Below are 20,534 nucleotides of genomic sequence, written 5' to 3'. Positions count from 1 at the left end.
CACAGTGGTCCAGGCCTTGCAGAGGACAGCTGCTGGGCTCCTGCCTTTGCCCTGAAGCTTCTCTCCTTTTTACCTCTCTTTAATCTGCCTTAAAAAAATCTCTGAAATGTCAATTTTACTATACAATTTTTAAGAAACATAAATTTATCAAGAAGCATCTTTGCTGTTCTAGAAGTATGGGAGAAAGGACAGAGAAGAGCAGGGCAGGAAGAAGTGTCCTAGGGAAAGTCTCTGATGGGGCTAGGGCTGTAGCTCAGTGGTAGAGCACTGAGCTACATGTGAGAGGCACTAGGTTCAATCTTCAGCACCACATATAAATAAATAAAGATACTGTGTCCATCTACAACTAAAAAAAAAGTCTCTGATGCCTCTCCCAGGTGGGGGCAGAGGAGACTTCTAGTGGATCCAGATGTGCTCCTGTCTAGAACCTGTGCAGAGAAGCCTGAGCCAGTTTGCACACCACACTCCTGCAGCTGTTTAGTCCACACAGATGCCAATGCCATGATGTCAGGATCACAGAGCACAGGGTATTCTGGCTGTCTGTTGGCTTTGTCTATCTCAGCTCTCCATTTTCACTGGAGCCCACTCTGTTCCTGAATCTAGCCCATTTCTGCCCTTCTTACATTGGAACCACTTTTTTTCTGAATGCTGGCCCACAAGGCAGTTGCTGAGTGCAGGTGCAGTTCTTGTTGTTATAAGATTGCCCTGTGACCCACCTACTAAGTATCACCCAGGGGTTAGGCATGTGGCGCACAGGGTCGCCCAGGGAGGCTGTGCTGGGAGAGGAGGTCTTTGCATATAGGAAGCAGGCATGCTGGCTTTCCCATTGCCCTACTGCCCTGCCTTCTTGGCCTGCGTAGGCAGCTGCTGCTCACAGGTAAGGTGAAGGTGGAAGGGCAGGCTGACTGGCATTCTTCTTTGGAAAGACACTGGAAGAAAAGTTCCCTGAGGCCCAGGCAAGGCCCAATCCTGTTGATGCACAGGCTTCACCAGGAACATGCAGCCTGCGCCCTGGGTTATCTGGTGCTGGAGTATCAGGTAGGAAGCTATCACCTCATCGTATTTTCAATTTTCCAGGGACACTCAGGTATTTTATGGGTCATAATCCATGTCAAAACTGATGATTACAATTGCAGAGTCTGGGTGTTAGGGGATTGGCTCACTAGAACAACTAGATGAATATTCTTCACCCTGGCTCAGTCATTGGTGCCCCATTATTTGCTCTACGGTGGGCCTCTGCATGGAGTCCACTGTCAGTATTTGTTGACAAGGCTCCATGCTCCTGTGGAAATATGCTGGGGAATGGTGCACCTTACATGCATGATTACCTCCTTCAGCTGCTTAGCAGTAGCTCCATACATAAATGGGCACATTGCTGGCACCATCAAGTACAAAAGACACCCAGGCTACAGATGTCCACCAGGGGGCCCCCATATTTTTTTCCCTCTAGATGACTTCAGCGGCAAGGTATTAGAGAGTGACCCAGAACTTGTTCAGCTTCTGCCCCATCATGAATCTGGTGCTCAGGCTGAAGTTCAAGAGTTTGCTGTTGCCTCTGGCGCCCACCAGCATGTTCTCTGCATTCAGATCTAGGTGCTCAATGCCCTTCTCAATCTCTCACAATCTGCCTGAATGGTCTCTTGGCCTCCTCCTGCATGCCATCAACATCCAGGATGAGGTGTATGCCATAGCTGTATGCCATAGCTGGATATTTTCAATGGTCTCAATGATCTGAAAGAGGTGGATCACACTTCGGCATTCCATGGCCATCAGCATATATAGTTTGGATGGGATGTTTTGCTCTAACTTTGGCAGAACTTTCACCGTCATCTCTGTCCTGGTGAGGAGCTGGTGGACTAGTTTCATTTGGGCAAAGCCACCCTGCCCGATGTCCATCAGGACCTGATAATAGTCTATGAAGGTGGTTTTATAGCAGGAGCTGGACCCCGGTAGTACTACACTACTCTGACTGCTCTCACTACACATCCCAAACAGGAACACCAACTAATGATACTAGCTGAAACAAAACAAAACCAAGCCAAAAAATAAACAAAAAACTACCAAAACAAAAAATCTCTCTCTCTCTCTCTCTCTCTCTCTCTCTCTCTCTCTCTCTCTCTCTCTCTCTCTCTCTCTTTATATATATATCTCAAAAGACCACAACCACCCATCACAAACCATCAAAGGTACTATCTGGGAGTCCAACAGATTACCACCAAAAACTTTCTGTACTTGTGGACAAAAACCCACCACAGTCAGCCTCTTATATAACTGATGCTTGAAATTCCCTTAAAATGGCTCCTTGGGTAGTCAGGACAAGAAATGGTGCAGTCACAATTGAACATAACTGCCAGTGGGCATCTCACTTTTTGACCTCCAGGACATTTTTGACTTTCATAAGAAGTATAAGAAAAGAGTCTGGAAGCTTTTTGTATCTGTGGGTTATGAAGATGGATATTTACTTGCTTAGAAATTAAAATCTGTGGGCTGGGGTTGTAGCTCAGTGGTAGAGCACTTGCCTAGTACGTGTGAGGCCCTGGGTTTGATCCTCAGCACCACATAAAAATAAATAAATAAAATAAAGGTGTTATATTCAACTACAACTAAAAAATAAATATTAAAAAATAAATAAATAAAATAGAGGTCCATCAACAACTAAATTTTTTAAAAAGTGTATGTATCTAATAACAGAAAAAAGAAAATGAACAAAAAAGAAATTAAAATTTGTAGGATTAAAAAAAACTATAGTTTTATGAAGCATCAGTAGTGACTGATACTGATGTACTCAGGCAAAAACACTAATAAAAGGCAAGAGGAGGAAAAAAAGAAACTTGGATTGTAGTGGTCTGACTTCAGCATGGAGAAATTCAAGTTTGTGTGTCTAATGGGAAGGGTGGAAATTCATCTGGAAAAATTGGCCTTTGAAAGGCAGCTTCTTGCTGACTAAACCCAAGGGTTTTCTCCTAGACCTTGATTCTGTGGCAACCTCCAGCACTGGAAGTTCACTCAGCAAAGCTTGTGGATGACCATGGATGTCTGAGCCCAAGTGGTAGCATGACTGTATTTTTGTTTATTTACACTTTCCTGCTTTGGGCTGGGGCTCGGTGGTAGAGCACACGCAGGGCACGCGTGAGACACTAGTTCAATCCTCAGCACCACATAAAAATAAAATAAAGGTATTGTGTCCACATACAACTAAAAAATACATATTAAAAAAAATTTCCTCCTTTTTAACCTCTCTTTCCTTTCCTATTTTTTTAATAGCTTGGTATTACATTATACACATCATTACACACTTATCTAAACCCACAGAATGTGCAATACCCAGTGTGAACCCCAATGTAAACTATATTCTTTTGGGGATCATGATGTGTCAATGTGGGTTCACTAATCATAACAAAGGTACCAATAACTCCAGCAGCACACAATGATAAGAGGGAGGCTGTGGGTGTGTGGGGCGGGTACACACAGCTTGATTTTGCTGTGAACCTAAGACCACTCTAAAAAAATTGTCATTTAAAAAAAAAATATATATATATATAAAGAAAGCAGGAGACATTAATAATAATTAAGTAAATTTGATAAAAATATGAGTTAAAAACCACCCAAGAAAAACAACACTGATCTATTCTATACATTATAATACAACCTTTCCTCCCTACCTCTCACACACATGAACACTCTTTATGGGAACAAGAAAAATACTATTTTTTCCTTTTTGCTCTATTCTAAAAGAATGATTAGGCTGACTGACAGAGGCTGTGGGGAACGGAGATGAGCTAATGGAATTTTGCATCTTTAGTGCAAGGGTCATGTAGCTTTTCGAATGAGACTGCAGTCAGTCATGTGAAATATATAGCAAGGTCAAAGTTAAAATGGGTTCTGTCCGGCTGTGGTCTGAAAAAGGGGGAAGCCAACAACATTAGCACATAAGAGCCATGCCATAAAGACAGGAGAGTTGACTCGCCGCTGCCCAAGATGTCCCTCAGGACAGCGGGTGGGGCTGAGAGTATGGGGGGATGTCAGGGAACAAACACTGAGCTCAGCAACACCCGAAAAGAGCTTCTTATTATCCCTGTGCTCACGGTCCTTCCATTGTGCACCTACCCACAGTAGCAAAACTCAAAGTCTTAGCTGTTAACAGAGAATGGTTCCAGGGGCCTGTCCCTATTTTGTAAGTTTACTGTGCATTTTACAAAACCTTCAGGGGCCATGCTTTGTAGTTTGTAGTATGAAGAATGACAGTAGCTTCATAAAGCGCTCAATGTACAGATAGCGATGATTAAAGTTTCAGAGGAGTAAAAATACAGCTTATAAATCTACCCTGAAACTGGGTTTGGTGGCACACACCTGTAATTCTAACAACTCAGGAGGCTGAGGCAGGAGGATTGTAAGTTCAAAGCCAGCCTCAGCAACTTAGTGAGGCCCTAAGCCTCAAAATAAAATATAAAAAGGGCTGGGGATGTGGCTCAGTTAAGCACTCTTGGGTTCAATCCCTGTTACGAAAAACCAACCAACCAATCAAAAAACCACCCTGGTCAGTGGTCACTGTCTTGGGGAAAACTTTTACACTAAATTGTTAATGGTGTGTGTGGAGGGAGGCAGATCATTGCCTGGTCTCTTCCATCTGCCTAGTAAGTGCCTATTTATTCTCAGAGCCTTTCCTCAAAGCATCACCTCTGCTCTGAAGCTTGCCCAAAGCCACCTGAGCAGAGCAAAGTAACCCCTTCACTTTGCAACAATCCTCACTCTGTACCATGATCCTATTTTTTTTTTTTTTTTGTAGAACTGGGGAATAAAACCGGAGCACTCTTACCCATAAGCTACATCCCCAGCTCTTTTTATTTTGAGACAAGGTCTCACTAAGTTGCCTGAGCTGCCCTTGAATTTATGATCTTTTGTCTCAGTCTCCTGAGTAGATGGGATCACAGGTCTGTACCACTGCACCCAGCTGGATTTTGTCTTTTGTGACCGTTTCCTCAATAAATCTGTACACTTCTTGTCATTCACACACACACACACACACACACACACACACACACACACACACACTTCCTTCATCTCCTTGACAATATTAAAATCTTTCCGTAGGGCAAGACTTTTATCCTACAGCTACCTAGAATGCTAATGGTGTAAATAATCATGAGGGAAGAGTCATATTGCCACAAAAGTTAGATAACCTGTTTTACCCCTTTCCCTGATAGTTTCTCTTCACCCTATCATGATTTGGCTTCAGCCTCTAATGATCCACTGAAAATGATCTGGCAAAGGTCACCTTTTTGTACTTCTTGAATTTTATAGCATGTGCATGTATGCATACAAAAAAGTTGCATTTAAATGTTCTAGAGAACAAGTGCTTTAGGAAGCAGCTGAGTAGCTCTCTGGGCCTCGGTTTCCTCATCTCTTAAAAAAAATGAGGGGGCTCAACATTGTCTCTAAGATCTTGGCCTGCTGAGAAAAGTTACATTATGTTCAGTGCCTTCAGTTTAGGAAAATGGGGGAGGGGAGAAGAATCACTTAAACATGGCTCAATATGCCCCACAAAGAACTGGCCCCTCAAAGCAACTTTGGGTAAAATATTTTGAAAACTAGGTAGTCTCACAGTGCACACCACAATAAACCTAGCTGTGTGAACTTACATCTGCTCCCTCCACCACCCTTGGTCACTTTCCTAGTATAGGTCCTCAAAGATCTACAGAAGCCAAAATTAAGAGCAGATGAATAGCATTCTGGTAGTCACCATTCAATACAGAGAAACAGATCCAGAGTCAAGGGTTTTTCCACAGTCTATAGATGGCTGTAAGAGGAGAGGCCAAATGCTGCACCTTTTAATTTCTCCCAGCAAAATAAGTATTGTTTTTAATCCCTTTAAGAAGTGTAAATACAGAAAAAAAAATAGGTCAGAACTGGAGTCTAAGTGAAAAACGAAGCATTCTAGAATCTCAAGAGAATCATCAACTCACCAACTTCAGTGCCTTTTCCCAGAGTGAAGGTAATTCCATATCCCTTGAGTCCATCTCCCGAATCAGTCTCCAGGACAACATAGGCAGCCAAGTAGTCAGGGTCTGTATGCTGCAGGAAAGGTGACCCATACCCCCCAAATGCAAATGTAAGAAACCCAGAAATAACCATGACAATGACACCTGAAACAGAAAATGCAATAAGGGACATGTCAAGAAGAGATCCAATCTGATGGAAGAGTTGACGAACCCCAAAGAAAATGCAGGAGATCTGAATGGACCAAAGGAAAGTCCTGAATGGTTCGAATCTGTTCAACAAATACAATGTATATTTTTTTCCTTTGGTGCTGGGGATAGAATACAGGTCCTGGAGCATACTAAAGCATACCCTGTACCACTGAGCTACACCTCTAGCCCCAGATGTACACATTTTTTAATGCCAATTTGCAATATAAAAAATTGGTGTTCAGCTGGGTGTGATGATGCATGCCTGTAATCCCAGTGGCTCGGGAGGCTGAGGCAGAAAGATCGTAGGTCAGCCTCAGCAACTTGGCAAGGCTCTGAGTAACTTAATGAGACCCTGTCTCAAAATTAAAAAAAAAAGGTTAAATAAAGGGCTGGAGACATGGCTCAATGGTTGTGTGCCCTTGGGTTCAACGCCGGGTACAAGAAAAAAAAAGTCATCTGCTCAATTTCATATTATTATCATTGACATTACCGTTATTTTCATTTGTGGTGCTGGTGATCAAACCCAGGGCTTCATACATGCTACCAAAGTGCTCTACCACTGTGCAATGTCTCCAGGTCTCAGTTCAATTTTAAACCCAAGAATTTCCAATCACAGCTCACTGAACAGAGTTATGTTGGCAAGTAGCTTAAAATTGAACAAGCCAAGGTTTCAGAAAGCTCTTACATAAAATTGGACTGATCTTCACTGCAATAGTTTATAGCAGGGATAATAAATTTAACAGTGCAAGTTCAGAGACCACTGGCAGAAAAAGAAGTAAAGCTTCAAGACAAATTAACCCATTTTGTTGTTGTTGTTTTCTATTGTTTTTATTTTTTATGGTACTGGGGATTGAACCAGGGGTGTTTTATCTCTGAACTACATACCCAGCCCTTTTATTCTTTTATTTTGAGACAAAGTCTCACTAAGTCACCAAAGCTGGTCTTGAATTTGCAATTGATCCTCCTGCCTGGGCCTCCCAAGTCACTGGGATTACAAGTGGGTGCCATCAAGCCTAGCTAGAGAAGAGTCTTAATGGGAGTGTGCAGTGAGATGGGAAAGCCTTGGAGAGGGAAGAAGGGGGCCAGTGCAGGAAGAAGGAGTAGTCAGAAAGGCTGAGGCTGGGAGCTAGACAGATTCACAAGGAAGAGACAGCAGATGGTATGAAATGCATGGAGCATAAAGGTCACTGGAAGGAGAAAAAAACTGAAGGCAATTCCAAGAGAAGGAAAGAAAGAGTAGTCAATTTCAGATTAAGAAGGAAGGAGATGTAAAGGATAAGGCAACATACCTAGAGCAGGAAGTTTGGGGATGAGAGGAAGAAACCAAAGGGAGCTAGAAAGGTGTGAGGATCAAATTCAGACTCTTCTAAAAGGAAAGCTCTGTCCATGTGGGATGGAAGAGAACCAAAGGAAATAAGGAAGTACTGAAGGAAAAAGGGATATAAGTGGGAGCCTTGAGAATAAATAAGGGAAGGAGAATGGATTAGCTTTGGAGCAGGACATGATAAAGAATAAAGGGAAAGAGGAGAAGAGGTTGGTTTAGACACAGGTGTGCAGAGATGGGGCCAAGCGTATGACTGTCTTCAGTCTTCTCAGTGATGCAGTAGGCAACATCTTCTAACTGCTGGGAGGACAGGACTAGGGATTAAGGGAGCTCACAGATAAGGAGCAAATAAGAGGGAAAATACTGCAAGGAGGTGGCCAGTGGGCAGCTGAGCTGAGATGCAAGCTCACAGCTGTGGGGCTTTCTGGGTGCTTGATGAGTGTTGGGAAGCAAGAAATTAGTAAATACATGCAGGCTGAGTGCTCCATGTTTCCAATAAGGGCAGAAAGAAATGATCAGGAACTTCAGCTTTAACAGATTTTGAAGAGAGTTTCAGGACTTCTTTATAAAAATATCAGATTTCTCATCAGGATGTTTTGCTCTGCTAAATGCTGAAAAGAAGCTGAAGTGCTGAGTTCAGCATGGCCAGAGGGCAAATGAAGCAATCACGGTGGAGAACTGCAAAGCAGCGTGTTCTGCTAAACACTTGAGAGTCAGCACATAACATACACTCTATCTCCTGAGGAGAAATGCTTATGTGTTTATGAAATTGCAATACAGGTATCAGATAATTATTCCTCACCTAGGGGTCATACACCACTCAGTCCCAGAAACAAATGCTATTTCTTAAACCCTCCTATAATAAAATAGTTTATCATAACACTTCACAAATTCAAAGCTCAGGGCTAGGACAGAGTTCTTTCTGCTTTCAGTTTCCTCTTATGTAAATAGTAATTATAGCCAATTCTTATTGAGGACCTTCTCTCTGTCAGCTCTTTTCAGGTATCTCACTTTACATGCATGAAGTAGACACCACTGTACTCATTTTATAGATGAGAAAGCCTAGGCTTAGAATGTGTGGTTTACCCACAGCTGTCAAGCTTCAGAGGGGCAAATGCAGTAGCACTCAATTAAGTGTTTGCACTTTTACAAATCAGTAAAATTTCAAATATTTATTTGGAGGTCCACAGGGGATCATCAACTAGATTTACAAAAAGTCATTTATCATAATATCATTTGTGCACTTATTGCATAATAAGCACTCTCCCCTTTCCAAGAAAACGTGAATCAAAAAAGTAAAACCAAGACATTTCAAACGCAGGCAAATAAAATACGATAAATAAAGGGGAAAAAAAATAATCCGGAAAGGTGGAGAGTTTCTGGCTGCTTCCTCAGAGATAGAAAAAGCGTCCACCTTCCCCGCGCTTCCAGTTCCCACTGTACTGAAGCCAGGTAAAGCCCGCGACTCGCGGGCCTGGGTGTTGTCCCGGCGGTGCCTGAGGGCAGTCGGTCACGCTTACCTTGGCGTCTGAGCCGTGGCCCCCAGAGCGACGTGGGGAAGCGCACGTCCCAGACCGAGAGGCTGGAGATCCTGCCGCGCGCCATGTTGCCGGCGCCAGGGAGCCTTCCGCTGCGGTCGCGAAGCCGAGAGTCGCAGAAGAGCGGCGGGGCGAGGCAGCCTCGCGGAGAGGCGAGCGCTGATTGGTCACCCGTGGGGGGGGTGCGGCCGCGCACGTGGACTTGGCCTCGCGGGCGCTGCAATCAGCTCCCCCGGATTCGCCCGCTTTTCTTGGAGTTTGCGGTTCAGGCTGGCCTGCGCGGCCTATGCCGGGGTTCCCTCCCAGTCTAGATGGCCCCTGGGGGAGAAGGAGGTGCGTGTCCCACGGCAGCCCAGCGCACACCTGCCCCGCCTGGACTGGAAGGGAAGGGACTTGCCAGGAGCCGCGTCCGAGAGGGAGAAACCAAGTGCGACCTGGAAGCAGGTGTGGGCCAGTGGCTCGGCCCCGCTCCAGACAGCACGTCCCCAGAAGGGTAGTGGACTAGAAAATACTATTTATTTATATGTGGTGCTGAGGATCGAACCCAGGGCCTTGAATGGGTGCTCTACCGCTGAGCCATATAACCCCAGTCCCCCTAGATCTCGTTAAACGCCCTCAGTCTTTTTGCCACCGGACAAATTAGAAGTTAGTAGGGATTACCTATTCCATTTACAGCTAGTGAAAGAAAGGCACCTGGTATTGGTTGTAAATATATATTGCCAACTCCAGGGCAGCTACTTAAAAAAGTGGGGAAGAAAAGTATAACTGGTATGTTAAGAGAATACAATCATGTAAAATCCTCAGTTCACAAAGGGCGGGAAAAGAATGGAAAGCAAAAATAGGAACAAAGAACAGAGAAAGGAATAAAAATAGTGACACATGTAGTAGATATTAATAAAAACTGAATATAAGTGGTCTACATGCACCAATTAAAAGACAGAAATGGCTATGTTAAAACAAATATAGATTACAAGTAAATGGTCTGTGTCCCCCCACCATGTTGAAATTTACTGATATGATAGTATTAAGACATGGGATTAGGAGGTTGTTAAAATCATGAGGGCTCTGCCTTCATGAGTAGAATTAGTAACCTTGTAAAAGGATGGGAAGGAATAGCATTCACAGCTTCTTGTGAGGGCAGTGTTCAAGAAGCTCTCTTGGGGCTGGGGATGTGGATCAAGCTGTAGCGCGCTCACTGGGCATGCATGCGGCCAGGTTTTAAAAATAAATAAATAAATAAAGAAGCTATCTTGGAAATAGAAACCATCATCCTCTCCAGATACCAAACTGACTAGTGCTTTTGTCTTGGATTTCCTAGCTCCCAGAACTGTGAGGAGATAAATTGTGTTCTTTGTAAATTATCCAATGTATGATATTTTGTAATAGCAACATAAACAGACTGAGACAGGAAAAAAAAAAAAAACATATTGGGCTGGGGCTGTGGCTCAGTGGTAGCACCACTTGCCTGGCATGTGTGAGGCACTGGGTTCGATTCTCAGCACCACATATAAATAAATAAATAACAGTCTATCAAAAAGTTAAAAAAAACATTAAAAAATTTAACAAGTTACACCATATTAACTCTAATCAAAAGAAAGCAAGTAAGGCTATATTAATTTCAGTTAGAGTAGACTTCAAAGCAAAGAAAGATAGTCAAGGATAAAGCTTGAGGCCAGCCTCTGCAATTTAGGGACACCCTGTCTCAAAATAATAAAAAGGGATGGGGATATAGCACAGTGGTAAAATGGTCCTGGATTTAATCCCTAATCCCTAAAAATAAAATTAAACACTCCAACAATGAACAAAAAGAATTACAGACCCCAACCAAGTAGGCTTTATTCCAGGTGTGCAAGGCTAGTTCAATACTGGAAATCAATCCATCATTTAACAGGCTAAAGAAAAAAATCATGTGATAATAAATGTAGAATAAGCATTTGACAAATCTAATTTGACACTCATTCATAACAAAAACTCAGTAAACTAGGATTAGAGGTGAACTTCCATAAGTTGATACGGAATATCTACAAAAGCTCCTATAGCTAAAATCATATTTAGTGTTGAGAAGTTTTACCACCAAGATCAGGAAGGAGCAAGGCAAAAATGTCCCTTCTCATTGCTGCTTTCCAGCATAGTACTGGAAGACCTAGATAATCTAATAAGACATAAAAAGGAAATAGCAGGTATATGTGTTGGGAAGGAAGAAATAGAACTGTCTTTGTTCCACTGATGATGATTATCTATAGAAAAATTTGAGTCAAAAAACTACTGGAACTAATAAATGATTATAACAGTTTTTTCATATAAAGTTCACATATAAAGTCACTTTCTTATACACTTGTCCCAATGAACAAATGGAATGTGAAAATAAATACAACACAATTTACATTAGCACCTGAAAATTGAAATATGGAATGTTTTAATTTCCCTTAAAATCCTCTGTATTCTGCCTATTTATCCCTCCCTCTCTGCTAACCCCTGGCAACCACTGAACTTTGTCTTTTGTTATGTCTTTTCCAGGTCATATGGTCGAACATCCAGTACCTAGTCTCTTTCAGATTGGCTTCTTTCCTTAGTAATATACATCTGCATTCACTCTGTATTTGTTCCTGTCTTAATATTTCTCTTCTTTGATTTTTAATTTTTTTGGTGGTCGGGATTCAACAAAGGCCCTTATGCAGGCTAAGTGTGCATTCTGCCACTGAGCTATATTCCTGGTCCACTCATTTTTTTAATACTATTAATAATTATCTGGATGTACAATGGTTTATCCATTCACCTACTGAAGGACATTGTGGTTGCTTCCAAGATTTGGTAATTATGAATAATGATACTACTTTAATCTGAACATGTACCTTCCAAAATTCAGATGTTGAAACTTAATGGCCAATGTGATGACCCCCAAGAGGTGGAGCCTCTAAGAGGTGATGAAGGTAATGAGGGCTCCTCTCATGAATGCAATTAAGGCTCTTAACAAAGAGGTTTCATGCAGCATTAGCCTGTCATACCTTTCTGCCTTTCACCATGTGGGGACAGAGCCCTCCTCCCCTCTGGAGCATGCAGCAACAAAGCACCATCAGGGAAGCATCGAGCAGCCCTCATAAATGCTTTGGTCTTGGACTCTCAGCTTTTAAAACTGTGAGGAAGTACATTTTTGTTCTTTATAAATTACCCAGTCTGTGGTATTTTGTTATAGCCCCACAAATGGACTAGTACAACTGCTGTAAACATTCATGTGTCTGTGTTTGTGTGGATGAATATACATTTTCAACTCATATGGGCTTCTCAGTATTCACCAAGAAGCAGGATTTTTAGAGTACATGGAAAAAGTATGTTTCATTTGCAAGAAACCACCAAACTGTCAACTTGATTCTACCATTTTATATCCCATAAGCAATGAATGAAAATTCCTGTTGTTTTACATCTTCACCATCATTTGGTTGTATCAGTGTTTGGGGTTTTGGCCATTCCAATAGATATGTAGTGGTAACTTGTTTTATATTTCTCTGATCAGATATGTAGTGAAGCATTTTTTGCTATGCTTACCTATCATCTGTATATCTTCTTTAGTGAGCTATCTATTAAGGTCTTTTGCCATTTCTTAATATGGTTGGTTGTTTTCTTATTGTTGAATTTTAAGAGTTCTTTGTATATTTTGAATAACAAGCCTTTTATTAGATGTGTCTTTTGCAAATATTTTCTCCAAGTCAGTGACTTGTCTTTTTGTTTTCTTGGCAGTGTTTTTTGCAGAACAGAGATTTTACATTTTAATGTCATATATGGTTACAAATCCATAGAAAGTACAACACTAAAACTGAATCCTAATGTAAACTGTGGAAAATACAAGAGGAGGGACATCTCATTTTAAAAAAGAGGTTAAAAGACAATACTTTCAGGGATCATTTCTACAGTTTGTTTCTAGAGAAATTTGAATGTGTAGAGTATGGGAAATGACAAGAAAGAGATGAAGTGTCCTTTCCTGAGTGTGAAGCTGGCCCTTGCTTTATTCCAGCTGCTATTTGCCACTGCTGACCATTGTTCTCCCTTTGGGGGAATAACAGGAAGAGGACACCATCTGAGTGGTTTCTGTTATGATTTTGGTAAAAAGAAAAAAACAAAGTAAAAAGAAGTTAGTATATTACCCTGATACTAAAACAAAGATTACAAATAAAGCTACTAGAACTAATATTACGTTTAACAAGTTCACAAGATACAGGGTCTATTTATTTAGGGTTAGGGATTGAACTTAGGGCTTTTCCAATTAATATTTGATACACTAGTTATCAAGAATTGGAAATTGAAATAAGAACTTAATACATCAAGTCAGGTGTGGTGGGGTGTGTCTGCTGTTCTAGCTACTTGAGGGTCGGAGATAGAAGGATCACTTGAGTTCAAGGAGTTCAAGGCTAGCCTGGGCAACGTATTGAGACCCTGTCTTAAAAACAAAATCAAAACAGACGAAAACCAATGCCTCTTACAAGTGCATAAAAACTATGAAATACTTGGGACAAATTTAACAAAAAAATATGCAAGATCTGTATACTGGGCTGGGGATGTGGCTCAAGCGGTAGCATACTCGCCTGGCATGCATGCGGCCCGGGTTCGATCCTCAGCACCACATACAAACAACGATGTTGTGTCCGACAAAAAATGAAAAATAAATATTAAAATTCTCTCTCTCTCAAAAAAAATGTGTTCCTTCCTTTTTCTCTTCTCTACTTTCTTCCTTAAGAAAAAAAAAAAAAAAGATCTGTATACTGAAAACTTTTTTTGCTGAGCAAAAAGAAGACCTAAACATGTGGAGAAATTTCATATTATTGGAAAATTCAGTATAGATTTAATGATATGATGCAATGTAATTGAATCTCCAGAAAAATTTTTGTTTGTTTTGGTGGTACTGGGGATTGAACTCTGGGGCTCAGGCATGCTGGGCAGGCCCTCTACCACTGATCTATATCCTCATCCCCTACTCAGGAGGGGTTTTAAACAAAGGTTGACATTTTAGTTAATTCTAAAATGTATATGGACAAAAATATGTGTGGAAATTTAAATAGCCAGTTTTCAAGAGGAACAAAGCTGAAGAACTTAAGCTATTTGATTTCAAGACTTACATGAAAAAATTTCTAAAAATGGAATACAAACTAAATCTCAGAGTTAAAATGATAAGACTTGTAGAGAAAGCATAAGAGAAAATCTGTGAATTTTTGTAATCCACGTTTTTTTTTGTTTTTTGTTTTTTTTTTTTTTTTGGTACCGGGGATTGATCCCAGGTGCACTCAACCACTGAGCCACATCCCCAGCCCTATTTTGTATTTTATTTAGAGACAGAGTCTCACTGAGTTGCTTAGCACCTCACTTTTGCTGAGACTGGCTTTGAACTCTTGATCCTCCTGCATCAGCCTCCTGAGTGGCTGGGATTACAGAATGCACCACAGTGCCCCATTAAGCCACATTTTCTTTTCTTTCTTTTTTTTCTTTTTAATATTTTTTTGTAGTGCAAGGTGAGCACTCTGCCGCTGAGCCATAACCCCAGCCCCAAGCCATATTTTCTTATGATACAAAAAGCATAACAGGAAAAATATGATAAATTAGACTTCATCAAAATTGTTTTCTTGTGTAAAAGTCAGGGTAAAATCAAGCTGCAGATTGGGATAAAAAGATTTGTAAAACATAATGTGACGAAGGACTTGTACCCAGAATGCTGAAATGACAACTCACTACCAAAAAATGGGTAAAATGTTTTAGAGACACCCCATCAAAAAAGATACATGAATTTGGGCTGGGGTTGTGGCTCAGTGGTAGAGCACTTGCCTAGCACCTGTGAGGCACTGGGTTCAGTTCTCAGCACTGCATGTAAATGAATAAATAAAATAAAGGTCCATCCAACAACTAATAGAAATATTTTTTAAAAAGATACATGAATTCAAAATATGCTTAAGACTCTTAATATGTTAATCATTAGGAAAATTCACACTAAAACCACCATAACAATACTATCTCTACCAGAATGGTAACAATTAAAATGGCTAGCAAAAGCAGGTATTGACAAGCATGGGCTCTTATACATTTCTGATAGGAGTACAAAATGGCAGACTCTTCAGAACACAGGTTGGCAGTTTCTTACAAAAGTTAAAGTTAATTGCACCATACAACTTGGTAATCTTACTCCAAAGTATTCAAGAGAATTTAAAGCCTACATTTACAGTAAAAACTTACACTTGAATATCCATAGCAGCTTTATTCATGATAGCCTTAAACTGGTGAAACATTCACTGAGCATATGGATGAACCTCAAAAGTATTATGCTAAGTGAAAGACATCAGACATAGTGATTACATATTATTCCATTTGTATCCATAGTGACAAAGTACTCAGTGGTTGCCAGGGTTCAGAGGTGAATGGAGAAGACTCTAAAGCGACATGATGGAATTTTCTGCTATGACTGAAATGTTTTATATCACAATTGAATGGTAGTGGTTTTGTGACTGAAATATTTGTCAACTTATCTAAATGTGCACTTAAAATGATAAGTTTGGGGCTGGGGTTATGGCTCAGCAGTAGAGCGCTCGCCTCCCACATTCAAGGTCCTGGGTTCAATCCTCAGCACCATATAAAAACAAATAAATAAAAGTTATAAAAATGGTGAATTTTATCATATATAAATTATAAAAAAAATTTAAAGTTCTCTTAAGGATCCCTCAACCTCTTTGAATTTGCTTATTCTAAGTTTGAAATCTCTGGAATTGTACTTGAAGAATTTCCTCTTGTATTTTCTTAATACCTTTTTTTTTTTTTTTTTAGGTTCTGGGGATTGAACCCAGGGTTACTTTACCACTGAGGCACATCCTCAGCCCTTTTTGAGACAGTGTGTAACTAAGTTGCTGAGGCTGGCTTTTTGATCTTTCTGCCTCAGCCTCCTGGCAAGCCATTCCAGGCAAGCATCACTGCACCTGGCTTGTATTTTCTCTGGACTAGGTTTCTTTAGGCTCTAAGAGTTTCTTAAAATTTCTACCAGGCTGGTTCTACCCTTTTCTAATTTCTAGCAAGTTAATAACTACAGAAATAACCAATTATTACAGTTCAGATACGAAATGTTCTCCAAGGGCTCATGTGTTGAAAGTTTGCTTCCCACTCCACTACAGTGGTGGAACTTTTCAGAAGTGATTGGATCACAAGAGCTCTAATCTCATCAATAGATTAATCCATAGCTGAATGGACTACTGGGAGGTGGTGGAACCTGTAGGAGTGGGACATAGTTGAACAGAATGGATCCTTGGGAGTGTGCCCTTGTGTTCTACATCTTTGCCCCAGTCCCTTCCTCCCTCTGCTTCCTGTCATTGAGGTGAGCAGCTTTGCTCCAGCATACTCTCTTTACCATGATGTTCTGCTTCACTGTAAGCCCACAGAGATGGGGCCAACAACTGTGGACTGAATCTCTGAAACCATGTGCAAAAATACATCTTTCCTTAAAATTGTTTTTCTTAGGTATTTTGTCACAGCAAGGCATATATTCACCTGCCATCTAGTTCCATAGTATATTCCCTAGTTTTAGGAGACTAAAGCTTCCTTGAAAATAGTACAATTATTAGTAAATGGAATTTGATAATCTTTAAGGAACACATCACTTTAAATATTAATTTTTATTAGGGTCACTGTCAATCATTTTGGCTGCCAACTTTTACCTCTTATTTCTGCCATCCCTATTATCAAAAATTGTCTAGAGGCACTTTTTTCCTTTGCATTTTCTAAGTCCTCTAGCTTCCTCAAATTAACTTGACCTGTAAGGTTTAAGTGAAGCTCTTCCATGTATGAGTGTTATCCAGTGTCCCATTAAGGATCTCTGAAAAGTACTTAATGAATTTCTTTTTCTCATACTCAATCAGCTTTTCTCTTTGCTGAATTGTTTATTTCTTCACTGCTTTTAAACTACGGCATGAAATCTACCCTTTCTTGTACTTAGTAATTCCGTTCCTGACCCATAACTTGTGTAGCCAATTTGAAGGAAGGAGTAAGGAAGACCCAGCATGCACCTTAAAATTGAATATTCAGCATCTCTTTCTTAGAGATCTGGGCCCCCTTTTTTTTGACCAATTTTAAGGGGCCCATTCTTGCGAATAATTTTTACACACCAACATATATTTTTTCTTTTTATACCATTTCCTTTTCTTATCACCTCTACTTCCTATTCCTATTGTTTTCATCCATGAATTGAATAATTCATTCATTCTTTAATTGGAGTGGTACAGCTAATCAAATACTCTAATGGAGTTTTACCAGATTAAAAAATACATAAATGTAATTGAAAAATACTTTTTTGCTATTGTACTGAAAAATTTGCTGTTTTGTTTAATTTGCCACTTTTATAAAAATTAAGTTTTCTATTTTCTACTGATACCTGTGACAAATACCAGTCATGGATTGACTGTAATAGATGGCACACTCAAACTAAGGTAAATCAAAGATATTTATAAAGAGGTGGGCAGAATAGGGGAACAAGGACTCATGCAGTAAGTATAGTTAGTAGCAAAAACACTGTCAGATACAGAACTGTAGTTACCAGTCTCCAAAAGGAGACTGTATGGGGGAGGATGTATTGAGAGGAATCTTCAGCATCAGCCCAAATTTACAGGAAGGGAACCAGAGGAATAAATACCTTGACCTTTCTTTCTAGCTTCCTCTTACCTTCCTCTTGTTGACTTGGCACAATAGGAATCCAGAGAGCAAGGAAATAGCCTAATAAGTACTGATCAGCCTTCCAGAAGTAGGGCAGTCCAAATGGTGAGGGAAAAGGGATGAATTTGACACACGTTGCAAATTTTTTTCCCTTGCTTTTAGTATAGGGGATTGAACCCTGGGGCACTTTTTACCACTGAGCTACATCCCATCTTTTCTTATTTTGAGATAAAGTTGTTGAAAGTCTCACTAAACTGCTGAGGTTGGCTTTGAACTTGTCATCCTTCTACCTGAGCCTCTGGTTGCTTATTTTAATCATGAGTATCTTTCTCTACTAATAATTTGAATCAGGACTATGGTTGCCAGTGACAAAAACTCAACTTGATGTAACAAAACAAAACAAAACACAAAAAAAGAGGAGAGTATATACTCTGGAGGAAGGGCAGAGAGGAGCTGATTTTGAGGAAATAAATACTATTGGGCCTTATGCACCGTCTCTGCATGTTGGTTTCTTTTGTAACAAGATAGGGATCTGGCTTTAGAGCAATTGGGTCAGACACTGGATGAGATTCTTCTTCTAATTCCTGAAAGAAAACTTGTAGGACTTAACTATAAGTGAAGATTCACATAAATGGGTTGGAAAGACTGAGCTGGAGGAGGCCAATTCTTATTAAACTAGTTTATAAACAATGCAATCCCAACCAATATCTCACCTGAATTTTTTTGGAATGTGAATAAATGAAGTCTATGCTTTATCAAGAATTTATCAGGAAACCAAGATTAGAAAAAAAAGAAAAATGAATACAAAAGGGAAGCTGCCTTACTGATTATTCAAATGTACTACCCAGTGAAAGTAATTAGAGGTTATGTGAATGGCAGTAATATTAAGTTAATTTGATAAAACAGATGTTGTAAATATGTATATATTCAAGGAAGGAACTCAAATGAGGTGTGAATAGATGAACCAATAGATTGGTGCTTGAAAAATTAATTATATGGGGAAAAGTTATTAAATCATAAAGACACATTTTTAAACTTAAATAACTTCCACAAGAATTAAAATTTTAAAAACAAAATCATAAATTATAATATAAATGACATGAACATTTAATTTGGGGTGGATTAAGTGTTTTCTAGCATAATAAATAGCTTTGACAACATACAAATGTACAACTTAAATGTCAGAAAGTACATTAAAATTAAAAGGCAAACAGCAAACTAGAAAACATCCTTAAGCTGAGGAACTATTACATATTACAAAAATAATGAATGTTTACTGAAGGTAGCATGTGTGCTGATTTAATGTTATTTTTTGAAAATCAGGAAAAAGGCCAATAACAATTTTAGATGATATGATAGTAATGGTAATTAACACAATTACAATACTGAAAAAACATAAATGCATTTGATTGGCCATTTACAATTATATAATTTTATTTTTGTTAAACCTGTAATAAAATAATTGCAAAACACACATGAATATACAGATTTTACATTTTTAGAAAATTAAGACCTTTACTGGTCAAAAGTGGTCATTCTGTACCCTTCACATAAGTTGTGAATAGCTTCACTCAAATTACTTAACATTTTTCCATGTAATACACTAACTGGGAATTGAATCCAGAGGTGCTTTACCACTAAGTTACATTCCCCAGCCCTTTTTATTTTTTATTTTGAGAAGGGATTTTGCTCTAAGTTGCTGAGGCTGGTCTTGAACATGCAATCCTCCTGCCTCAGCCCCCTAGGGTTGGTGGGATTTACAGGTGTTCCCCATGCTGGTACAATTTTAAAACAAGAACATATTTGTAAAAATGTCCCTCACCTGACATGGAAAACTAACCACATAGAATAGGTTCAGTAGTATTCTAAACTTAACAAAGAACTTATTTAACTCTGTTCAGGAATTACAAGTAGTTGAACATTTTTTCCCCAATGGAAGAATAAATTCAGAACATATCAATTTTTAAAAAATTAATGAGAAATATGAACAGCAATCGAAAAGATATGTAGGTGCATTCAACAAGAATTTTTATTTCATTTATCCACAAAACAATATTACAATACTTTATAAAAATATTAAGTTTTAGGCTACTATTCATTAAAAAGTGTTTGTTTTAGAAGGCTGTTTTTGCCAACTCCTTTTTTTTTTTTTTTTTTGGTAAGGGTTATATTAAGACATTGAAGATGAAAGCTGTTGGAAAAAAATTTTTCAAATTTACAAAACTGTTTTTCTTGGTAATTTAAAAATACATAACAATTTAAACTGAATACACATTAAGTTAGTGTTTTATCCTTACTATATAACTGTTATCATTAGGAACTATTTCATTTAGTTAAAATCTAATGAATACCATCAACTTCCTGGCTTATTTTTCTGATCAGAATTAGTACATGATTTTTGTTACCCTTTTTTAAAATACTTAGAAAAATTTCATCATAGTTCACATAAAGCCCTTTAAAAAACAAGTCACAGGTTGTTGATTTTAAGGATAATAATGAGGGCACTCTTCGCAGGAATGCCCTCTAGACACAGGGATTAATACTAAATAGGTTATGTAAAAAGAAAACACAACCATAATTTTTAGTACCAGAATTATTGCCAACTTTCATGAAATTCGTTTGTCACATTTTAAAATGATTTGAATTTGAACATATAAACCATGGCACAGAATTTTAAATTTAATGATTAAATCAGGTTAAGTGATGATAGTTAAAACTGAAAATATGGGAACCTGATACAGTGTTTTAAAGTGAAACTATAGTACAGTATTTCAAAATACAGATACTAGACTTCTACTTATCAGATTCAGTTTT

General features: G+C 39.2%; 2 pseudogenes across 1 annotated transcript in view; one reads left to right on the top strand and one right to left on the bottom strand.

The window, feature by feature from the left end:
* LOC144372308 (mitochondrial enolase superfamily member 1-like) overlaps positions 1-9,206 on the bottom strand; it is a 33,826-nt pseudogene extending 24,620 nt beyond the window's left edge. Inside the window, exons 1-2 of the transcript XR_013432327.1 lie at positions 9,033-9,206; positions 5,964-6,072 (exon numbers count right to left, since the gene is read on the bottom strand). The product of XR_013432327.1 is annotated as a mitochondrial enolase superfamily member 1-like (transcript). The remainder of the gene's footprint in view (positions 1-5,963; positions 6,073-9,032) is intronic.
* A 3,721-nt stretch (positions 9,207-12,927) lies between these two features.
* LOC144372312 (small nucleolar RNA U3) lies at positions 12,928-13,131 on the top strand (annotated as a pseudogene).
* Positions 13,132-20,534: the final 7,403 nt, after the last annotated feature.

Source organism: Ictidomys tridecemlineatus (assembly GCF_052094955.1).
Source record: "Ictidomys tridecemlineatus isolate mIctTri1 chromosome 12 unlocalized genomic scaffold, mIctTri1.hap1 SUPER_12_unloc_3, whole genome shotgun sequence".
NCBI classification, from domain to species: domain Eukaryota; kingdom Metazoa; phylum Chordata; class Mammalia; order Rodentia; family Sciuridae; genus Ictidomys; species Ictidomys tridecemlineatus.
The sequence above is the reverse complement of the archived record's forward strand: the minus strand, read 5'-3'. Positions and strand labels throughout refer to the sequence as shown.